General features: G+C 37.6%; 1 protein-coding gene and 1 pseudogene across 9 annotated transcripts in view; one reads left to right on the top strand and one right to left on the bottom strand.

Annotated features, from left to right (window-relative positions):
* The window catches only part of CELF2 (CUGBP Elav-like family member 2), a 557307-nt gene that overhangs the window by 177442 nt on the left and 358885 nt on the right, over positions 1-20980 (top strand). The gene's annotated exons all lie outside the window — the stretch shown is intronic.
* LOC118759163 (U6 spliceosomal RNA) lies at positions 2208-2308 on the bottom strand (annotated as a pseudogene).

The following is a 20980-nucleotide window of genomic DNA, read 5'->3' as shown; positions in this document are numbered from 1 at the left end:
TTAGAGCAAAAATACTATAAGTGTTTGAAGGGAGGGTATGCATTAAGTAACATGTTCTGAAGCTCACACATGTTCCGTAAGCTAATATTTTACTTGCTTGATTTCATTAGACACTGTTGAATAATGAAATTAGCCCTGAACAGCAAAAAGCAAATACCTATCTAACATGGCCCTTTGATTGGACTTAATTCAATCTACAGTTTTTACCCAGGACCTATCACAGCCCTATGTTGCTGAAGAAGCATCTGTTTTTTAATGTAGGTTTTGATTTTTGCCCTGAGGACTTAGCAGGCAGCCTTTCCATTTGCATGTAACCTGTGAGTTCAATTACTGAACTATTGAGAATAAAATATTCAAAATGTGAATTTGCTAATATTTTTGAGGCCTCGGGGTTGAGAAGATTATAATAAGGAATGCTAACACTTATTAAGTATTTATTATGTACCACATTCTTGACATCTGTAGGGTGTTTTTTTTTTTCTTTACAACATTCCTGTAGAGTTTGCACTATCCCCACTTTATGGATTCTGAGGATGTTTTGAGTTGGAATTTAAACTAGCCTGACACCATCTTCCACTTCACATCTGATCAGAACAAAGTTTTGATCAGTGCAGGAGCTAAATAAATAAATTAGGCATCTAAAATAGCTATTTTGCTTTGACAGTTTGGCTTATATAACTGTCTACAGTTGCTAGCTAGATGGATAATTATAAAGTCTCCAAATTACTTTAGGTTGTGTGGACATAAGCCTAGTGCTATTTGATTCTGAGTCTAATGATATTTAATTTCATATTCGTAATAGCTCCTTGTCTGGTGGGTTTCCTAGAGAGTACGGAAAGTTATACTTGGAAAATGACTTCAGCTGTTGTGTATAATCAGTGCTGTTCAGGATAGAACTGGTGTAACTCTTTAAGAAAACTATGTGCAAAGAAGTCCAGCTTACAAAATGTACTCTAGGAAATGACAGTTTAGTTACGAAATGATTCTTCATTTTCACAGGATTTCATAGATTTTGTTTCATTAGTGAGACCCTCTAGTATACTTAAAATTTCATTTTAATGTATGAATATGAATTACATCCCTTTTTTGAAATGTGTCTGTTAAGAGATACATATCCATACCTTAGGCTGATTAAATGCTTGCTCTCGTAAGCAGAAACAATCGTCTGATTCATTCTTTGTGATAATTTTAAAAGCAAACAGTGACCAAGAAAGAGATGAAGACCAACAGGCATGAGTGTGGGTGTGTGTATTTGAATGGCTAGTATTTCAATTTTCAAACAGCTTCCTAATATAACATAATAGTAAGCTGCCCCTGTCTCCCTCCTGACTTTGAAAGGAGCATTTTGACTGGGAATCTAAAATTTATTCTACGTATAATATATATGAAGATGTTTAAACTGTGATTGCATGTAATTTGAAAGAAATATGCTTTCAGTGGAATAAGGATTGATCTACTCAGGAATATTAACATGTACAGGGGTTCACATTTTGGTGATAACATTTTATCATTTTGAAAACTTATTCTTAATAGACCTCCACATTACATTTCAGTAAAGTGGTTTCATTTGCCTTAACAACCATTAATAGCTATTAGAGGTGAAAAAATAAGGCTTTATATAGATCATTAAAGTACACTTAAGTAATTTGTAATTGACAATTAAATCATCATGGCAAGGCATTATCATAAGTTTGATAGATCTGCCTTTTTTAAAGTACTGAGAAGAAAGACCCTTTTGTAAAAGGCTTCACCACAGACTCTTCGTGCATTTTAATGGATCACAAAGCACACATTGTCTCAATATATGTACTTGGTAATCATCTTTTACAAGTTTCCCTTTGTGAGAAGTTTGATGCTGTGTGTGGGAGTCTGGTTCACGCTGGAGACAGCATCTCCAGTGAAACAGAGTCAGAAGTAGCCATATCTACTCTTTGCCCTTGCTGTTGGGTGATAAAACAGATTGAACTCTCCACTCTGAAAGCCCAGAGTCCTCATGCTTTTGTTCGCTTTCCTCTCCCTTCACTTCTCTAAAAACCAGTGCGTGTTTGCTCTCAAAACGAGGTCAGAATGGCACCACAACAATATCCATCCCTGGTGATGGCCGCCCGTTCTAGGACAGAAAATAGGCGTTAGTCTTATCCTCCCCAACCGTGCAAGAGGCTAATAAGCCAGGTTTGTCACATTTAGACTCTCTTCCTCCGACCTCTAGGAAATTCGTGGACTTGCCATTTGGGTGTCAGGCTTGTGCAGGCGCCATGCTCATCATCTCTGTATTGTTGCAATTTTAGTATAGCTGCTGCCAAAGCTTGTACTAATTAGCCATTTGAAAATGCTGGTTAGAACAGCTATATGCTGAGATCAACTTACAGAAACATCATTGAATTCAGAGGGAATTCTATGCATTCATGTATTTAATTTGTCTCCTGAGGAACTTATAAGCATTCTGTAGATAATTAGTACTCACTTTTGTTTTTTTCCTTATACTGCACAGAAACAGTGGAATTATCTCTACAGTATAAACCTTAACGAATATGCAGTGTGTTGTTTTTATTTAAAACCATCAAAATTCAGATTACTTCTCATGTAAATTGTTACAGTATGAGACAAGTGACAGTATCAGTATCAAAGAAAGATTTTATAATATGCATGTAAAACTGATTTCAATTTCATAAGATTTTCATAATTTTTATGAAAATTTCATAAAAATGTATCATATTTATTAATCTGTTCATTTTACAGGTTTCCATGTGAGTAAAATGCATCACATGAAAGAGTGAAAATGAACTGAGGATTAGTTCGCTTTTGGTGCCCAATTAGTAGAAATCAAAATTTTTATCTTGCTAGGAAGGAGAAATGAATATCATATAATTAGACCAAGTATATTTATATTGTACGATGTCTTCATGCATATGATAACTGTTCAGTGCAGTTTTCAAAGTTGAATTAATGAATTCAAGTTTCAAGCCACAATTGCAGTGACTATGGGATACATAGTTCAAACATTCTATTGCCATACGTTGTAGATATTTATGAGTACAGATAAGGGAGGAAGGGGGAGAAGAAAAGGAAGAAAGGAAGAAAAAAAAAGAAACAAGATGTCTGCCTTGTGGTCTTTCGTGGAAAGTAGAAGGTGCATTCAGGGGGGTATCTGATGAAAATGTTAAGAGAGTGCTGTAGAAACATGTGAATTTTATGTTATGTAAAAGAGCTAAAAGTTGCCTAGAGATTTTTTCTGAAAGTCAGCCGTGGATAGACCACTTGGCAGTGGAGATCTTTAATTTTAGTCCCGCCATCTCAATTTGCTTCTACCACTTGAAACATGTCTCAGGGTTACTAATGAAAGAAATTAAGATTGGCAATGCTGCCAAGACCCTTGGTTCCAAAAGACAAGCAGAAAAAATGGCTGATGATTTTAAAATATTTAGTCAGCAGTAAAAAAACATTTTAATAGCACTGAAGAGATTTTTTTCCCATTTATGAATGTCCACTAAAACCTCACTAATTCGGAGCAAATTTTTAGATGTTGTAAAATTTTTCAAATGTAAACTATTATATTAAACACATCCCTGTATTATTCAGTTTAATTCTAAATGATATAACATATAGGGCTATACTTAATATGTATTCTTTGGCTTTAAAATATCAAGTTGTATCATTCACTTTTTAAACTTTTTACTTAAAAAAAGGTTACATCTTCCTTGGGATTTCTAGTTAAGACCATGCTTTGACTTATATGCCTTTATATAACTCAAAGATAGAACTCATCAAAAGATTTACACTCCTAAACCATGTATGGTGTGTGCAATAATAGATAGGTGCTTTAGCTTATAGCATGATATATTATTTAACAAAATGTACCACATCAGTAAGTCAGTGAAAAAATAAAAACCTCAATAGATACCTAATAAAATTAAACATTTTCCCTCAGGGCTATAAGAAAAATTTTAGAGGCAATTAAATATTAATGAAAGACGGATATCTTCAACCATTGGACAAAAAGATGAACAAGAGTACAAATTAACATTATTCATCAAATAAGTTCTGAAAAGTCTGATCATAGCAATAAGATACCAATACTAAAGTTACAGGAACAATAAGTGGAAATATAAAGAAAAAATCTTTTCTGAAGAAATTAATTAATAAAAACACAATAGAAGCTAGGCAACTAGAATATGTAAGAATTCAAGGACAGTATAAAATTAAAAACATTTTTAAAATTTGCAGCTTTGCCCTAAATCAATATCAACGGATATGGAAACCATATAAGGGAAATATTAAGTCCTCTCTAAAAGAAAAAAAAAAATGAAGGTTTTAGTGAGTTTGGTACTAATTCATGCTTCCTAATGCAAAAAGAAGTGTTAAATTTTCCCATGAAAATAGATATTAAGAAAATGATATTTTATTTTATGATAGTTTTTATTTTATGATACAGTTCCATAGGCTCTAGGATTTCCCTTCCCCTCTCCCAAGCCCGCTTCACCCCACTGATTCCTCACATATTACAATAGTATGGTCTTTCATAAATAGTCATAAGTCCATCATTCTGGTATTTAAGTGTATCCTATCATTGTAGGTTTAGACAATGGCAGAGAATCCAGCATCCTGTTGTCAAGATGTATTTCACATTTTCATTGGAAGTCCATCTTTGATTTGGAAATAGGGATTCATACTGCATTATATCTTCATATCCAGATATGATAGTCTCTATTACACAGTTACCCCACATCCCCTTAAATGAAAAGTTATATAACAAAATCAACAGCAGGAAGAAAAATAGGATATTTATAATGACATGAAGTTAAATAACATGCTATTATTGTATGACCAGTGTGTCACTGAAGAAATTAAAAAGAATTTTCCTAATATCCAAAGAAATGAAAATAAAACAAAGAATAACAATTTTTCACCCATTTCTTATGTAAATATAAGACTAGATAATAGTGCATCTGAGATAGCAGCAAGTATTCTAATACATGGGGAATGTCAATGATTACAAATTTATGCAAAGCAATTTGGTAATACATGTTAAGACAAAACAGCTCTCTCAGGAAAACTGGCAACATTGACAGACATTCATATGAAAGAATTTTCATCTCAATACTATATATAAAAGCAAAAATTTAGAAGGACTTTTAATGTCTCTGACTAAGAAATGGCTTAAAAATTATGGGACATAAGTAAAATAAAATAATATGATATGCCCCGAAAATATCACTGCTTGAAAAACATCAAGGTTTCTTTAAAATGGATTTAAAAGTATGATTGATAGCATTCCAATTATATGTAAAAAGATTAAATATATGTGCTTAAAATGACTGAAATGAAGTATTCCAAAAGTTAAGAAACTAAGTTTTTTTCTAGTTGATTTTAGGCAGTGATAATTTTTCTTCTTAAACCTTATCTGTATTTCTGAGGAATATTGTCAGTATGAATTGCTTATATTGTCATTAAAAACAATAAACATTATTTTTAAAGAATCCCATTTTATGTGCAAATTATCACCAAGTCTGAGTTAGTGGCATCTAAATTAAGAACATTTTAATAGCAAAATTTTAGTAGTGTAATTTCAAATGCTCAGTAGGAATTCAGTATATGATATTGATAAAGTTTCATCTGCAGCAAGATGCTAAATGTAGGCTAAAAAAAGAAATGGCCTTCTATTTTTGTAATTGTTACAAAACAAATTTGGTTTCAATCTGAAACAGCTTTGAAGTAAAACTTAAGTTGCCTGTAAGCATTCCCGGTCATATATTTCTATGTATACATGCCTGATTGGGCTATCTCTGGGGGCAGTTTGTTTTCTCAGTGGCATTGCACAGCTCCAGTAGTTTTTCAGGTGTCATGGGATCAGGCCTTCATTTATAGAATAGGAATGAAATGCATTCAGGTGCTTCCAGCATCTTTTCTGAGGATTATAAGTGCATTGTGTGTGCATGAGCGTGTGTGTGGCGGGGGGACAGAGAGAGAGAGAAAATGTGTAGGCACACAGGTGCTATTTTGTTTCTGTGGGGTTTTTTTTCCTCCCCCTATAATTCCTTCTTATATTCAGAATTTACTTAGATAAAGCTTGAATTTGGTGGGTGTAACTGCATAAAATAGCACCTTTAATGTATGATTGACACCAATCAAAATATAGGCTAATGCTTTGTTCTCCAAAACACAATGGAACATGTATGTGTGTCTGACATTGAGTCTGTGTATATGAATGCATGTGTGTTATTCATGCAATGTGAGAAAAAGATTAGTAAAGTTCAAGTGCAGACAGCTAATGAATTTGGCATGCTTCAGACTCTCTGCTCAGGAATGATTCTAATGATAGGCCAATGACACACGCTCTGAGGGGATGTGACAAGTCTCATTTGGGAGCACTGATGCTGAGGAAACTAAGGGGCTGCAAAGACAACTGGTGACCAGGCTGAGACTGAGAAACCTCAGATGTGGTGTCACACCCACCTGTCACCAAAGCAAACACCAGTGGCTCCAAGGGCAATAGACTATATGCATCAAATTAGGTGATTACAAAGAGACAAGGTTATCTAAACAAAGGAGAAACTTTTACATCCCGGTTTTGTTTTCTTCCTGGAAGAATTTCTGACCTTTCATCTTTTATCAATTTCAATAATATTATTCATGCTCACAGACAGAAACTTCAGCTGCCCCCAGAGACTTGAGATAGTAAAAGAAATGCTCTTCAAAGATTACTGGAGTCACAAGGCGCTCCTGTGTCCTCTTGAACTATTGCTTGTCTGAAAATAAAAGACAGATAACCTTTTATCTCATGATTGTACAAGGATCATATATCATTATACTCACTAGTTTTATTTGAACTCATTTCCATGCCACACATCTCTTGTTAGTTTCTCCTTCCTAAAACGCGACTTTGCCACACCTCTTCACGTCTGGTTCCTTATTCGTTTACCCATTTGTGTATTCTGTGATGCAAACCAAGCATTTATTGAGTGTCTACTATAGTTCAGGCACCTTAGAGATGTGGAAATTATTACCTTTGCCCCTGATCTCAAAGAGGCAGCATTCTAATGGGGGCAAGGATGAGAACACAAATGCGCTAATCAATTACTGCAGTGGCATTGTATACAGACTATTCTTCAGTGTGATGACTTGCAGCATGAAGCATTTATTCTCATTTATGAGTGCCCCAATGAATGGTGGTGTGACAGATTCCTGCTGCATGGCTCTCTTTTGCTTAATCAGTCAGCTGAGCTTGGCTCCAGCCTGTTATTTGACCTCAGACCTCCCCATAGGATCATTCTGAGGCATGCTTTTCTTTAGATAGGATACAAAGCATAAATAGCATGAGTACATTTAATGTGATATGTGCTAACATTTTAAAAGTTTCAGCATTCGCACTGTTCAGCCCAAACCTGTTGGAGTAGACACATGTATCTCACCCACTTTAGTGCACTATAAAGTAGCATGATAGAAGGTGGGCTTGAAGAATTGATAAAATAATTCGATCTGCCACACAAATTGTGACAATAAAGTGTGACGAATATTACAAGAGAACTATATTAAAGGTTAGGGCTACAGAGAAATATTTCAGGGAAGGGATGAATCAGTGAGGATTCTACCAGAGAAACGTAGGCTCAAAAGATAAGAGGATGGACAAATGGATGCCAGATGATTGATGATGAAGAAGATGAAGATGAAGATAGATAAATAGATCGTTTATTACAGGGATTTGACTTTCCCTCGTGATAGTACGTTAATCTTTCTCTATAAGGTTTTTATCTGTATCTGCTGCTGCTGGAAATCAAAGTGCATTGGCCAAGTAGTCAAGGAGGAAAGGTGGAAAGACAGGGGAGATGAAGGGCTGGCTGGACCCAAGCACACAAGCTGGAGTGTCTCGGGCTGCACTGAAACACATGTCGGTTCTTGTTGCCTTGGCCTCTGTTAAGGTGCTGTGACCTTGATGATAGAGCTAAACCCATTTCTGGCCCAGAAGTCACAAACACTCAGGGAGGATCTGGAGGGAAGCAGAGTACCTGCAGGCTTGGATACAGCTTTGAAACAGTGTGGGCCACTTACTGAGTGACTGTCGCTGGACCTCTCCCCATAGTGTCCTTATGGCTCCATTTATATTAACATGAAGAGAATGGTTCAATTTAGGTCACAGATATAATTCTGAGAATATTACGATACTTCCCTTATTCTCTTAAACCCTCCCCTCTTCTCTCTTTCCTTTTTTTTCCCCTCTTAATTGCTGAGATAATATATTTTTAATTTACTTTATAGTGAAAGGCTTCATGTTTCACTAAACAAAAGTTCAATAGGTTAAAAACTAAAAAAGATCACTGTTCAGCAGGAATATAGACATAGGCTACAAAAAGTGAGCAAATGAAATTATGCTAATTTCCACTCATATCCAGTAAAGTTTTATATATTCTAGATATTAACCACTACAAATAGTTGAAAACATGTGGTATAAATTTTGCTGGGTCTGGCTTATTTCACTAAATATAATGATCTGCTATTGTACATGATGGAACATTACTCAGCCATAAAAAGAATGATCTTGACTTTGGCTAAAAAAAAAGAAAAAGAGGTGCATCTAGAAACCTTGAAAAAGAAAAAATAAATTCTGGGGGCTAGCATTGTAGCATACAGGGTTGAACTGCCACCTGCAATGTTTGTATCCAATATGAGCGCTGATTTGAGTCTTGGCTGCTCCACTTTCTTTCTTTTTTTTTATTTATTATTTTTAATTCATTAATTGCACTGTATTATGTGACACAGTTTCATAGGTACTTGGATTCTCCCCACCCCTCCCCAAACCCTCCCACCATGGTGGATTCTTCCACCTTGTTGCATATCCACAGTTCAAGTTCAGTTGAGATTCCCCCATTGCAAGCATATACCAAACATAGAGTCCAGCATCTTATTGTCCAGTCAAGTTCAACGGCTTCTTAGGTATACCCTCTCTGGTCTGAAGATAGAGCCAGCAGAGTATCATCCCGATCAATTAAAAGCTCCAACATACCATCAGCAAAAATTTACATCATTATGGAATTAATTGACATAATAATGAGTAACCAATATGTTAAAAGTAAATGCGAGTTCTTAACCACCTTCTGTGACCACCTCATTGACTTTTCAATTTTGGTTTATACACAACATGTAACATACATAACATGTTATACATAACATCATATCATCTTAAATTAAAGCAAACATGTGGTATTTAACCTTTTGGGATTGGCTCATTTCCCTTAGCATTATGGTTTCCAGTTTGGCCCATTTGGCCACGAAGAACTGCATTTTGTTTTTTTTAATAGCTGAGTAGTATTCCATGGAGTAGATGAACCATAGCTTTCTTATCCAATCCTCTGCTGATGGGCATTTTGGCTGCTTCCATGTTTTTGCAATTACTGATTGTGCTGCTATGAACATAGGAGTGCATGTTGGTTTCTCATAAAACAATTGTTCTGGATATATTCCTAGGAGTGCTATTGCTGGATCATACGGTATGCTGATTTTGAGTTGTTTGAATGTTCTCCATACTGATTTCCATAGAGGCTGTACCAGCCTGCCTGCTCCACTTTCAATCCAGCTCACTACTAATGTGTCTGAGAAAGCAACAGAAGATGCCCCAAGTCATTGTGCCGCTTTTTTTCCATGTGGAAGACCCAAATGAAGATCCTGGTTCCTGACTTTAGCCTGGCCCACCTCAGTGATTGCAGCCATTTGGGAATAAAAAGAAATATATATGTATTTACATAATTCCCATTTATATGTGTATATACATATATATGTGCACACTCACACCTGTGGTTCAAATATTTTTAAAAAGTAAAAGTAAATTATGGAAACTGTAGTTCATCCTAATCAAGTGAACACATTATAAAACTATCCTAACATGTGTTTAATTCATCCACTAGAAAAAGTAAGTTAGGAAAGACTTTCAGGCAGATGACTTATTTGAATTGGAACCTAAAGTAAGAGCAGGAGTTCACCAGGAAGGAGACCGGGCACATTCCACAGACGCATGGGAAAGGGAAGCCTAGGAACAAGGAAGATCCTAGTAGAGAGGCCCTCAGGCAAAGCACCAAGAACACATCAAAATGAGCTTCGTCTTACTTGCTGCAGCAAAGGAGATGCACGCCAAGAGTATGCTGGAGTGTCATTGGAGTGGAAATTGTGCTACCTGATTCTCAGAAGGTTTTAAAACATGGAGGTCAGCTCTATCTCAAGTATTGTCAAGAACAACTGAATATTGTTAAGTGTTGAAGTATGTCCTCCCCCAGCTTCGTATGTTGAAATCTTAATAGCCAGTACTTCAGAATCTAACTGTATTCAGATGAGACCTTTAAAACAACATTGAGGAATAGTGAGACCATAAATGTGGAACCCCTGTCCCACAGGGCTGCAGTCCTTACTATGAAGAGTAAGGATGGGCTGGTGTTTTGATCCTGGTTGCTCCACTTCTGATCCTGCTCCCTGCTGATGCACCTGGCAAAGCAGTAGATGGCCCTCGTACTTTGGACACTGCCACCACATGAAAATCCAGGAGGTGTTCCAAGCTCCCGGCTTTGGCCTGGGGAGAAACCATAGATGGAGGTTCTTTCTTTCCTTTCTGCATCTCTCTCTCTTTTTCTGTTTCACTCTGCCTTTCAAATAGATAAAAAATAAATCTTTTAAAACATGGGTGACACAGGACTATGTAGGTTTTGAGAAGATGCAGCCCAGAAGCCAAGAAGAGGAGGCGTCTCAGGAGAAAACAATCCTGCTGCCACCTTTGCCTTCACTTCTGCCTTTAGAACTGTCAGAAATCTGTGTCTGTTATTTCAGGCACAAGTCTGTGATATTTTGTCATGGCAGCCTCAACTGACCAATGGAATCTATCTTGGTAGTATTTTAAACTAGACAGCAGATAGGTTAAGGAGCATCAGGATTGTTATTGGTAAGGATGTGGTTAGAAGAAGGGTTCTTTCATTGTTTATGTGGCTATAGTGTCCTTTTGTTTCACCATGATGTTTAAGTCTGATTGGTTTTATGTGTTGTTGTAGTTTCCTTGGGAACATCATGACATACCTATCAGCTACCAGATGCTGGAGATGTTTTTCACCTTCCCATTGCCATATTCAGAGATAAGTCTTGTCTAATGATTCAGAAATGACTTAGGATTTCCATCATTTATTATGCTGAATCCAGATTCCATTTTCTGATTTTCAAGGTTTGTGGATTGGCCTCTCTTCCAGTGTCTGTCTCCCCTCCCTTCTCAGTTCTTACAGTTCTCTGTGGGCATGATTTCACTGTCCCGCACATAACCTATCTGCAGACCAGTGTCCTGCATCAGGCAGCCCAATACATTCCCTCCATACTCTACCCAAAGGAAAGCATACTTCTTAAAGATTCCCATGAAAGTCTCTGATTCCTCAGGCCAACTCTTCTCATTTCTCCTTCCTAGCAGCTTTTAAAGCTAAAAAAATACAGTATCAGTTGAATCTGTGTTGTTATTTGTTTCACATATGTAAGTGGTTTTTCTGAATGGTTAATATGCTCTTGATGGGCAGGCACCATGTCTAGTGTTCTTCTGAATCCTCAATAGTGTAATTCAGTCTTAGGCAACTAACGTAATACATTTTAAAAGGATGAATTATTTGTTTATTCAAAGATCCTTTCTTTAACTGGGACAGTGTTATGACATCTTTGTATTTCTTTTACCACTGAGAGGATGTCCTCATCTTGCACTTAACATGCAGCAAGCCAGTATTTTTCAGCACCTATTTTTGTGCTCAAAGCTCAAGATTTAAGCCATGTCCTGAAGGATACACAGAAAGAAACTTGGTGGGTGGGAACCATTGGAGAGTTTTGCATGGATAGGAAACAATAGGAACAAAAAGGCAGAGGCAAGAAAAATTATGCATTTGAGAAACTTGGAGTCTGAGATACAAAGAGCATTGTACGCCAGATAAAATGTCCCAACAGAGGAGTTTGGGAGGTAGTGGGTCGTGTGAGCTTGGACTTCATCTAAAGGGCAAGAGGAAACAATAGATAGGTTCTAAGCAGGAAACATCTATAACTGTATTTCTATGTTAAACAATGGCTGAAATATGTAGCATGGACAAGACCCAGAAAGACTCACGGTAGGGACATTCCTTAGGAGCTACCATGGCAAGCATAGATGGTGGGAACTAGGTACAATATGAATCAACTGATTACCTGTCTTTCTGGCAATTTTTCTAGTTCATGTCTATTCACACTCATCAAATTATACTTCGGTTGTGGATTTTGAAACAGACACAAGGTGCTTATAATTTGGGTGCTAATTATGTGAAGATACTTGGTTTGTGAGTGTTCATTGAGCCGAATGAACACTTACAGGTACTCTTCTTTAAATCTTTAATACTTGACTAGAAATAAGGCTAACGTTTAAGACAAAGGACCCAGAAAATTAAATGCTGATCCCTAGCTTATAATTCCTTATACATTTTGGAACTTTTAACAAAAAGATGTCACAGATACCTTCAAAAATTACTTTAGCTGTTGTTTGGAAATAGTTGGATCCAACCTGCCTGTTGAAAGCATAGGAATTTGTTCTGCACCATTGCTTTCCAGGCCTGAAAGCTGGAAGCAATCCCCGGCTTCTTCCCCTTCCCCCCTGCATTAGCAGCTATAGTGAAAAAAAAAGCCAGGCAAAACTTTTATTTCTCTCTCAGAAGTTAGGGCAACTCGCTAAATGTTTGACTCATGTATGTGCAAGCAAGAATTTCATGTGTGACCTCTAATCTGCCTGTCCCTTCTTCCCCTGTCCCCTTTCTCAAAGAGAATGCAAGCACAGAAGTATTTTGACTCCTCTGAAAACTAGGCTGCCCACCAGGGTGATTGTCCCAGTTTCCAACAGGTTTCTGAAACTTCCTCAGTGTCCCTGCCTCTTATTTTGCACAGCCCTGCTTTTTCATTTAGCATCCAAACAAATAATTGATGAGATCATAGATGGCAAGTTCGCTCAACACTACACATGAGTATTTTCTCAAAGTCTAAATACTTTTGTAATATGTTTATCCTCTCTTTCGCTGGAGCATCTTCCTTTACCTCCTCCTCAAGTTTTCCTTCACCCCAGGGTTCTGGTCTTGGTCCAACTCTCATTTTTCATCTTCAACCCTCTTCCTGGCTGATCTCATCCACTGCGTTATTTCTAACTACCTCCTCCACTCTCAGAAGATCTGCCTGTAGGCATCTCAAGCTCAGTTTATTTTCAGTGGAATAACTTATCTTCCCCTCTACCCTGGCTTACCTTTTTTGGTGTTCTTAGTTGATAGTGTCATCATTTGCCAAATCATTCATACTGGAAACATCAGTATGATGTTCAGCACTTCTGTGTTCTTCATTCCACCCATGCAGGTGTCCACACCATGATTCTACTACTGAAATATCTTTGATTGCGATTGTTGCTCTCTCAGGGGTCACCACATAGGCTTTGTGGGCTGCTGAAGAGAGCTAAGCTTGACTCCATCTCTGCCACTTACTATGTTTGCTTTGTTAATAAGTTGGACTTCTCTGAATTCCCAAGGCCCTCAGCTCTCTCAGTAGTATAATGTGGACCTACTAGAATGCTCTAATAATCAGTGATTTCTTCTTATTTCAAGCATCTAGAGTAAAGCTTGACAAATAAACAGTGATCTGCAAATAAAAAAGCTCCTCTCACAGACCTTCTCATCTTTTGTTTGCACAGTGGCTTCCTCATTGCCTCCCTCCCTGCTTCTCAACTTTTCCTTGTTCTCAGTTCATGTTCTGTCTTGAAACCACAGTTACCATTCTAGAGTCAAGAAAAAAAATCTAATGGATTCCTGTTGCCAAAATCTTTAGTGTGGAATGCAGTGACCCTGTTCACTGGGCCCCAGGCTGCTCTCTGCCTTGTCTCTATTACCCTATAGTCTCTGGAAACCTGCCAGAACTTTGTTTTTTGAAGACCATGACTGATTCATGTTCTTGGAACATTTACCATGCACACCATAACAATATTAACAGACAATATAGAAAGGTCAGAGTAATGTTTAAAGTCTATCTTGGTAATGTAAAGCAAAATCAAATTGAATGCATTTTTTAAAGTGAGGATACAATTCATTAGGAACTGATTGAAGGAAGTGTATGTGGCATTTAGCAGCTTTTACTGCTTTGGTTTTAATAGCAGGTGGAGGGTGTACTGATAAGACTGTAACTTGAATATATCAATAAAGTGAAAGGGAAGCAGATTGCAGACAACACTAGGAGAGGTGAGGATGTTGTGAGGCCAACACTTGGAACTGTGGCACAGTTAACTGAAGAGTTAAATACAGAAAGCACATCTACCCCTGAAAAATGAAAGAATAAAAAATGAGACTAATTTCTGACACTTGTTTTTTTCAGGATACCACCTAAAACACCTGACAACTCCTGTTTCTCCTATTTATGAATATCTTGTTTTCTGGTCTCAGTTCCAATGCCCAATCCAACCTGCCTGTAATTTATGAACTCCAAACTTCAGCACTTATTTGAAAGCAATAAAGGATAGATTTATTCCTTCATTTCATATGTACCTTTAACATTTTTAAAAATTATTAAAGTGACAAGATTCTCATTCCATCTCCAGAAATGTGTAAAGTCGTTAAAGAAGAGAACCTTTCTTTTTTTGTTTTTTATACATTTTATTATTATTCTTATTATTTTATAGTATAGTTTCATATTCCCTTATCCCCTGCCCAGTTCCCTCCCCCCCCCCAGTTCCTCTATATCATTACTAACATATAGTTCTTCATACTCAGTCATATGTCCATCATTGCAGGCCTGGACAATGGCAGAGAGTCCAGAATCCTATTGTCAAGATATAGTTAACAGTTTCATTGTAAGTCCATCTTTGTCTGGAAGCAGAAATGTATACCGCACTACATCCTCACATCTGAATGTTAGTCTCCATTTCACAGCTACTGTACATCCCCTTAAATGAAAAGTCATGTTCAAAATCAACAATAGAAAGAAAAGAGGAAATTTACAATGCCATGAAGTTAAATGACATGTTACTAGATATGACAGTCTCCATTACACAACTACTGTACATCCCCTTAAATGAAAAGTCATGATACAAAATCAACAAATAGAAATTTACAATGCCTGAAGTTAAATGACCTGTTACTAGATATAAAAGTCTCCATTACATAGCTACTATACATCCCCTTAAATGAAGAGCCACAAAACAAAATCAACAACAGGAAGAAAAAAGAAATTAACACCACCAAGAAGTTAAATAACATGCTATTAAATGACTAATGTGTAGCTGAAGAAATGAAAATCAAGAACCTTCTTGAAGAAAATGTTGCTACCGTATGATATACGAGTGATTGAATGATTTAATCAGAAGGAAGTGTTTTGAAGAGATGAAACTAACAGAGAATGACAAAACCCATGTGATATAGTTTCCGCTAATCTTTGTTGAAGTGTATCTCCTCCAGACAATAAGCAGATGGGTTTTGTTTTTTAATCAAGTGTACTACTCTATGATGTTTGACTGAGCTTAAGCCATTTACATTCAGAGTTTAATATACATGGGTGTTACGTTGGTCCTGTCATTTTAGCAATGGGTTGTTCATTGGTTTAGTCTTCTGTTGTCATTTTACCGGGATGTTCTTCCCGTTTGCCTTTGGTTTTGGTAGGTGCTATTCCTCTTCTCTGCCAAGAGAACATCTTAAAGTATCATTTGTAGGGCAGGTTTGGAAGAGGCAAATTTTTTTAGCTTTTCTTTACTGTGGAAGAATTTTATTTCATTTTCAAAGACAAAAGGAAACTTTGCTGGATATGTTATCGTGGGCTGAAAATTTTTTTCTTTTAGAATCTGGACTATGTCACTCCATTCTTTTCTTGCCTGTAGAGTTTCCTGGGAGAGATCTCCTGTGAGCTTAATTGGCTTTCCTTTATATGTCAATTGATCTTTTTCACGTGCACATTTAAGGATCTTTTCCTTATGTTCAATTGAAGAGAGCTTGATGATCATGTGTCGTGGTGAAGATCGCTTTTGGTCAAGCCTGTTGGGAGTTCTGTGCCCCTCCTGGAACTTGTTTCCCAATTCTTCCTCTAGATTAGGGAAATTTTCCTTTATTATTTCTTTAAATACATTTGCAAACTCAGCTTCTCTTTCTGCACCTTCTGGGACTCCCATAACTCTTAGATTTGGCCTCTTAATAGTGTCTTTCAATTCTTGAATACTTTTTTTGGCCTGATCCAGCTCTGCTTCCAGCTTTTTCTTTGCTTCCCCCTGGTGACAGGAAATACCTTCTAATTCTGAGATTCTTTCTTCTGCTTGCTTCATTCTATTTTGGAGACTCTCCACTGTACTCTTAATTTGCTCTACTGTGTTCTTAATTTCTGTTATACCAGCCTTGATTTGCTTTATTGCTTCCTTAAATTCTTTGAACTCTTGCATGAGCTTCTCATTGTTGATCAGAAGCTTTAAAATGAGTCTTATGGATTCTGTGTGCCCCATTTTCTCGATGTCTTCCTCAGTTAACTCTGAGATTGGCATAGGGTTTTGCTCCCTTGCAGGGGAGTTTTCAGTAATATTCATTGTGCCTTTGTCTCTTCTTTTGCTCTTGATCATTGTACTTCTGGTTAGCAGAGTCTTCTTCTTGGGGTAGGTTTCTAAGCTGTGTCACCCACAGGTCTACAGTGTGATTTTACTAATTGCGGTTGGTACACAACTTTTCTTGCAGCCAGTTGTGTCACTTTCTCCAGCAAGTTCCAGGTCTGGGTTCATATGTCAGGTTTCCACTGTGGTCTCCACAGCCCCAGCTCTTGGCTCACCACTCACCACCTCCTGTGATACCATGGTGTGGCTGCACCGTTGTCTCTGCAACCTTTCTCCCACTTCTGGTTGGAACAGGTCCCAGGATTAGAGAGACACCAGGAGTCCTATTTAGGTAGGTTGTTGCTGGTGCTGATCTTGTCGGAACCTGGTTGCTGGTGGAGTTCTGGCTGCTGTGCAGTTCAGATCACCGTGCTGGAGTATCAGTCACTGCAACACCACACCGTTGTGTCCGCTGCTTTCCTGTGTCTGTCAGTCTCCAGGTACCCCTCTGCTGTTGTTCTGTCCCTTCCTATTTCCTGAAATATGTCCTCTCTGCTTCATCCTGGTTAAATGTTTTTCTGTCTATATAAACGTGTCCTTACCCTATTCCGCCATCTTGATTCTCAAAGAGAACCTTTCTAATCTTTCAATTGCTCCCAAGTTCTAGCCTAATGACTTGATGACTGCTCTGCCTGGAGCTTGCTAAGTATTTCACAAAATATATGATACAGCTGTCAGCTACTGAGGCTAAGTAACTTAATGAGAAGAAAGCTTATCAAAGAAATCCAGCCATTGAGCAAATGTTTAAGTATCTACCATATGCCACACATTGTTCTACAGGGAGGCTGAAATGGAGAAAGTTCTTGCTTTCATGCAACTTAGGTTCAGATGGAGGAAACAGATAATAGACACGTAAATAATTTCAGAGAATGACACAGAAATGCAGTATGGAAAGTGCCTGAGTATTCCATAAGAGACATAACTGTGTCAGTTTCAAAACCACCTTTCCTAGACCATCTGGGTTTCCTTTTCATCCTGTCACATAATCACACAAATCCTCTTCTTGGTCTGACTTTCCAGAAAGGAAAGCAAGTCTGTTCCACCCATGCTCTTTGTTAATGTTGTGCTGTTTGCTTCTTAGGATTCTGTAGGATTGAAACCACCAAGTTGATCAAATACTACATTGACATATCAAATGTGTGTGTGATGGTCAGGCAACCTAGCTTCCCTGACGTGGCAGTCTGAGGAAGCAGAAAGGCAGTTGCTTATACGTATGTCTCCCTTGAACACAGTAGTAACGGACTTGGTTCATGTTCCAAACAGTAATGCTTAACTTGTATTTATTCACCTATGGCTTTACCAAGATTTCCATCCACCTACCAAAATGACCACGTGGTTATGAACATGTTGCTAGCGAAGTTACAAAAGTTCACAGCCCATAGCTAGTTATTTCCCCACTCGGCCATTTATGACCATCCATGAAGATCTTCCAAAAGGCTCCTAGGAGATGCAAAATGTTGAAATCTATGTATATTATTTTTAAAAGTAGTCATTGTCATGGATTTGTGGTGAGTCTTTATGCATGGGTTTCAAATATCTTTGCAACAAAATAAATCTAGAACTTCTGAAATGCCCCAACAAATTAATGAGAAGTTCTTTATTTTATTTTTGTAGATAAACCCTTCTGTAACTACACAGTCCTAGCCCTCTAAGGACCAGTTTTGAGGGTCTCTTTTTCACTTACAGCAACCAGCCCCTAGTATTCTATTTTTTTTTTCCAAGATACATTTTTGTAGATATAGCAACCCCCCATTGGTTTTCCTTTTTCTCCCCCTCACCATTTTCCACCCCCTCAATTCCTTCCCCAATTATTATAGTAGTATAGCCTTATTACTCGTTTTTTAAAGGCTTATTTTTTTATTGGAAAGTTAGATTAACAGAGAGAAGGAGAGACACAGAGAAAGATCTTCCATTCACTGGTTCACTCCCCAAATAACTACAATGACCATACCTGAACCAACTTGATGCCAGGAGCTTCTTCCAGGTCTCTCACATGGGTGCAGGGTCCCAAAGCCTTGGGCCAGTCTTTACTGCTTTCCCAGGCCACAAGCAGGGAGCTGGATGGAAGTGGGGTATCTGGAACATGAGCCAGTGCCCGAATGGGATCCTGGTGCTTACAAGGGGAGAATTAACCAATTGAGTCATTGTGTTGGGCCTGCCTTTTTCCTCTTGATAATATCTCTTAAATGCATCTGGTACCCATTTTTAGATGGCTTTTTGGAGTCTTTTTGTGGTTTATTATTTATACCTCCTTCTTGATAAATATACTCGATCATCTCAAGGTGCTTTATAGTTATTGTTTCTAATTATAAATTGATATACCCCTTTCATCCTAGTAAACATCTATATATTGAAACTGAGGAAATGGTCTGACAGCTTATGGGAGGAATGTCCTCTTGGAATGTGGGGTTCTTGTTTTCTCACAGAGATGACTGTCTTCTGCTCTTAATGTGTGGGTTGGAGGCAATTTTTGAATGTTCCCAGATGTTAATCCTCAGATTACCATCAAATCCTTTCTTTACCAACACTGCTGAAGTTCCACTTTGAGCCGCTGTCAGTTTTATATCTCAGGTGGTGATTTGTGATACCTGGGTCCTGCTGGCTCCGAGATCCTCCTCTCCCCCCTCCTCTGTCTGCCCACTGCTGCCCACAATACATGAAGGGGTACTAAGAAAAAGATTGCACCATATTCCATTAAATCTTAGCTCCTATTCCCAGTGTTACCTAGGGCTCATCTCTCTGTACAGGCTTCAAAACTTTGCTCCCATGACCCATAGTAGACACTCTTCTAAGGTTGATAACTTTGGAGCTCTTGAAACTTGTGTCTTCTGTTTTATATCAGCAGAATGGAAGATTCACCCATTCTACACGAATTTATCAATGTTATTGAGCCCCTATTATGTCACAGACTTAGTATGCTGGATTCATATTTACTTCAATATTTTTTGTGTATTCTTAACAACATCAGTAACAACATACTGTTTCTTAAGGAAACCTAGTGATTTTGAAGCATCTGAAACTAACATCCAAATGTGTACAATGCCCTTGGTGCCTCTTTATACAAGCTTGGCTCTTGTATGGTAAAGATTGGAGGTGAAGGTTAGATTTTTCTAGTGCTCCACCCTTCATAAAGGAGGAAACTGGTCTGCCAGGCTCCCCTTCCCTAGCATCCTTCATATTGTACATATCCATTGAATTGGCTTCTATTTTTTGCTGTGTAAATGTCAAAATGCAAAGACAAGGCACAGAAGCCCTCCCAAAAATAGTGAAGTCATTAATGTTGCACTATAGAATTTTGCAAATTTATTCTTAAAATTACCTATAACACAAATAAATGCATATATAATTTACCTTTTAAAGATTTTTTTAGAAGCTCAAATCTAGAAAGGTCAAGAAACTGGATAATGCTTAGCTCACCCATGTTAGGATGTTAGGATACCCATGTTACAGCCATTTTCCAGCTTTTTCTTAACTAAATATGCATTATTAGCTGAAAATTTTAGAAAGGTAAGAACTTATTTTTGATATAAAGAGCATTAAGACAGTGTAAGCTTGTTGATATTGTCATTCTTTTTTAATTGCTGCTAAAGTTCTTTAAACTGTCCCCTACAAACCAAATTAAACAATAAACAGTAGTGCTAAGAAGCAATGTGTATAGCAGATGTCCTCAAAAAGTGTTATGGTTTGTCCATAAAGTGGCTAGCCTGTGTAGGTTCTTGAAAGTCTCACTTGATTCTCAGAGAGGAATTGATGTGATACCAGTATCCAACATATAACTCTTTAAACAATTTTTCAAAAACTTACCCTCTATCCTGTAATGGAAGGCAAGTTCCTGAAAAGTTGGTTAGAAGGTTAGAAAAGTTAAAATGTGAGAGGTATCAAAATCATTACACTAAATATTCCTTTAAAAGCACCCCAAGGGATAGACATTCGATTTAGTGGTTAATATGTCTGCATCTCGTATCAGAGTATCTGTGTTTGGTATCTGACTCCAGTTCCTAACTTCACCTTCTTCCTAATGTGGACACTGGGAGGAGTGCAAATAATTGAGATCCCTGTTGGGAAACCTGGATTGAGTCCCAGGCCTCATTTTTATGTAGACCCAGCCTAAGCCATTGCAGATATTTGAGAAGTAAAGCAGTAGATATTAGACTGGACTCTGTGTGTATGTGTGTGTGTGCGCGCCTTGCCTCTCACATAATTTAAAAATAAAATCAGCCCGGCATTTTGGCACAGAGATCTAAGCTGGCACTTTCAATACCAGCATTTCATATTGGAGTACCTGTTGAAGTCCTGACTGCTCAGCTTCCAATGCAGCTTCCAGCTCAAGAGCCTGGGAAAGCAGCAGGTTTTCTGCTTAGGCCA

This window comes from Ochotona princeps, chromosome 10, assembly GCF_030435755.1.
Source record: "Ochotona princeps isolate mOchPri1 chromosome 10, mOchPri1.hap1, whole genome shotgun sequence".
NCBI classification, from domain to species: Eukaryota; Metazoa; Chordata; class Mammalia; order Lagomorpha; family Ochotonidae; genus Ochotona; species Ochotona princeps.
The sequence above is the reverse complement of the archived record's forward strand: the minus strand, read 5'-3'. Positions and strand labels throughout refer to the sequence as shown.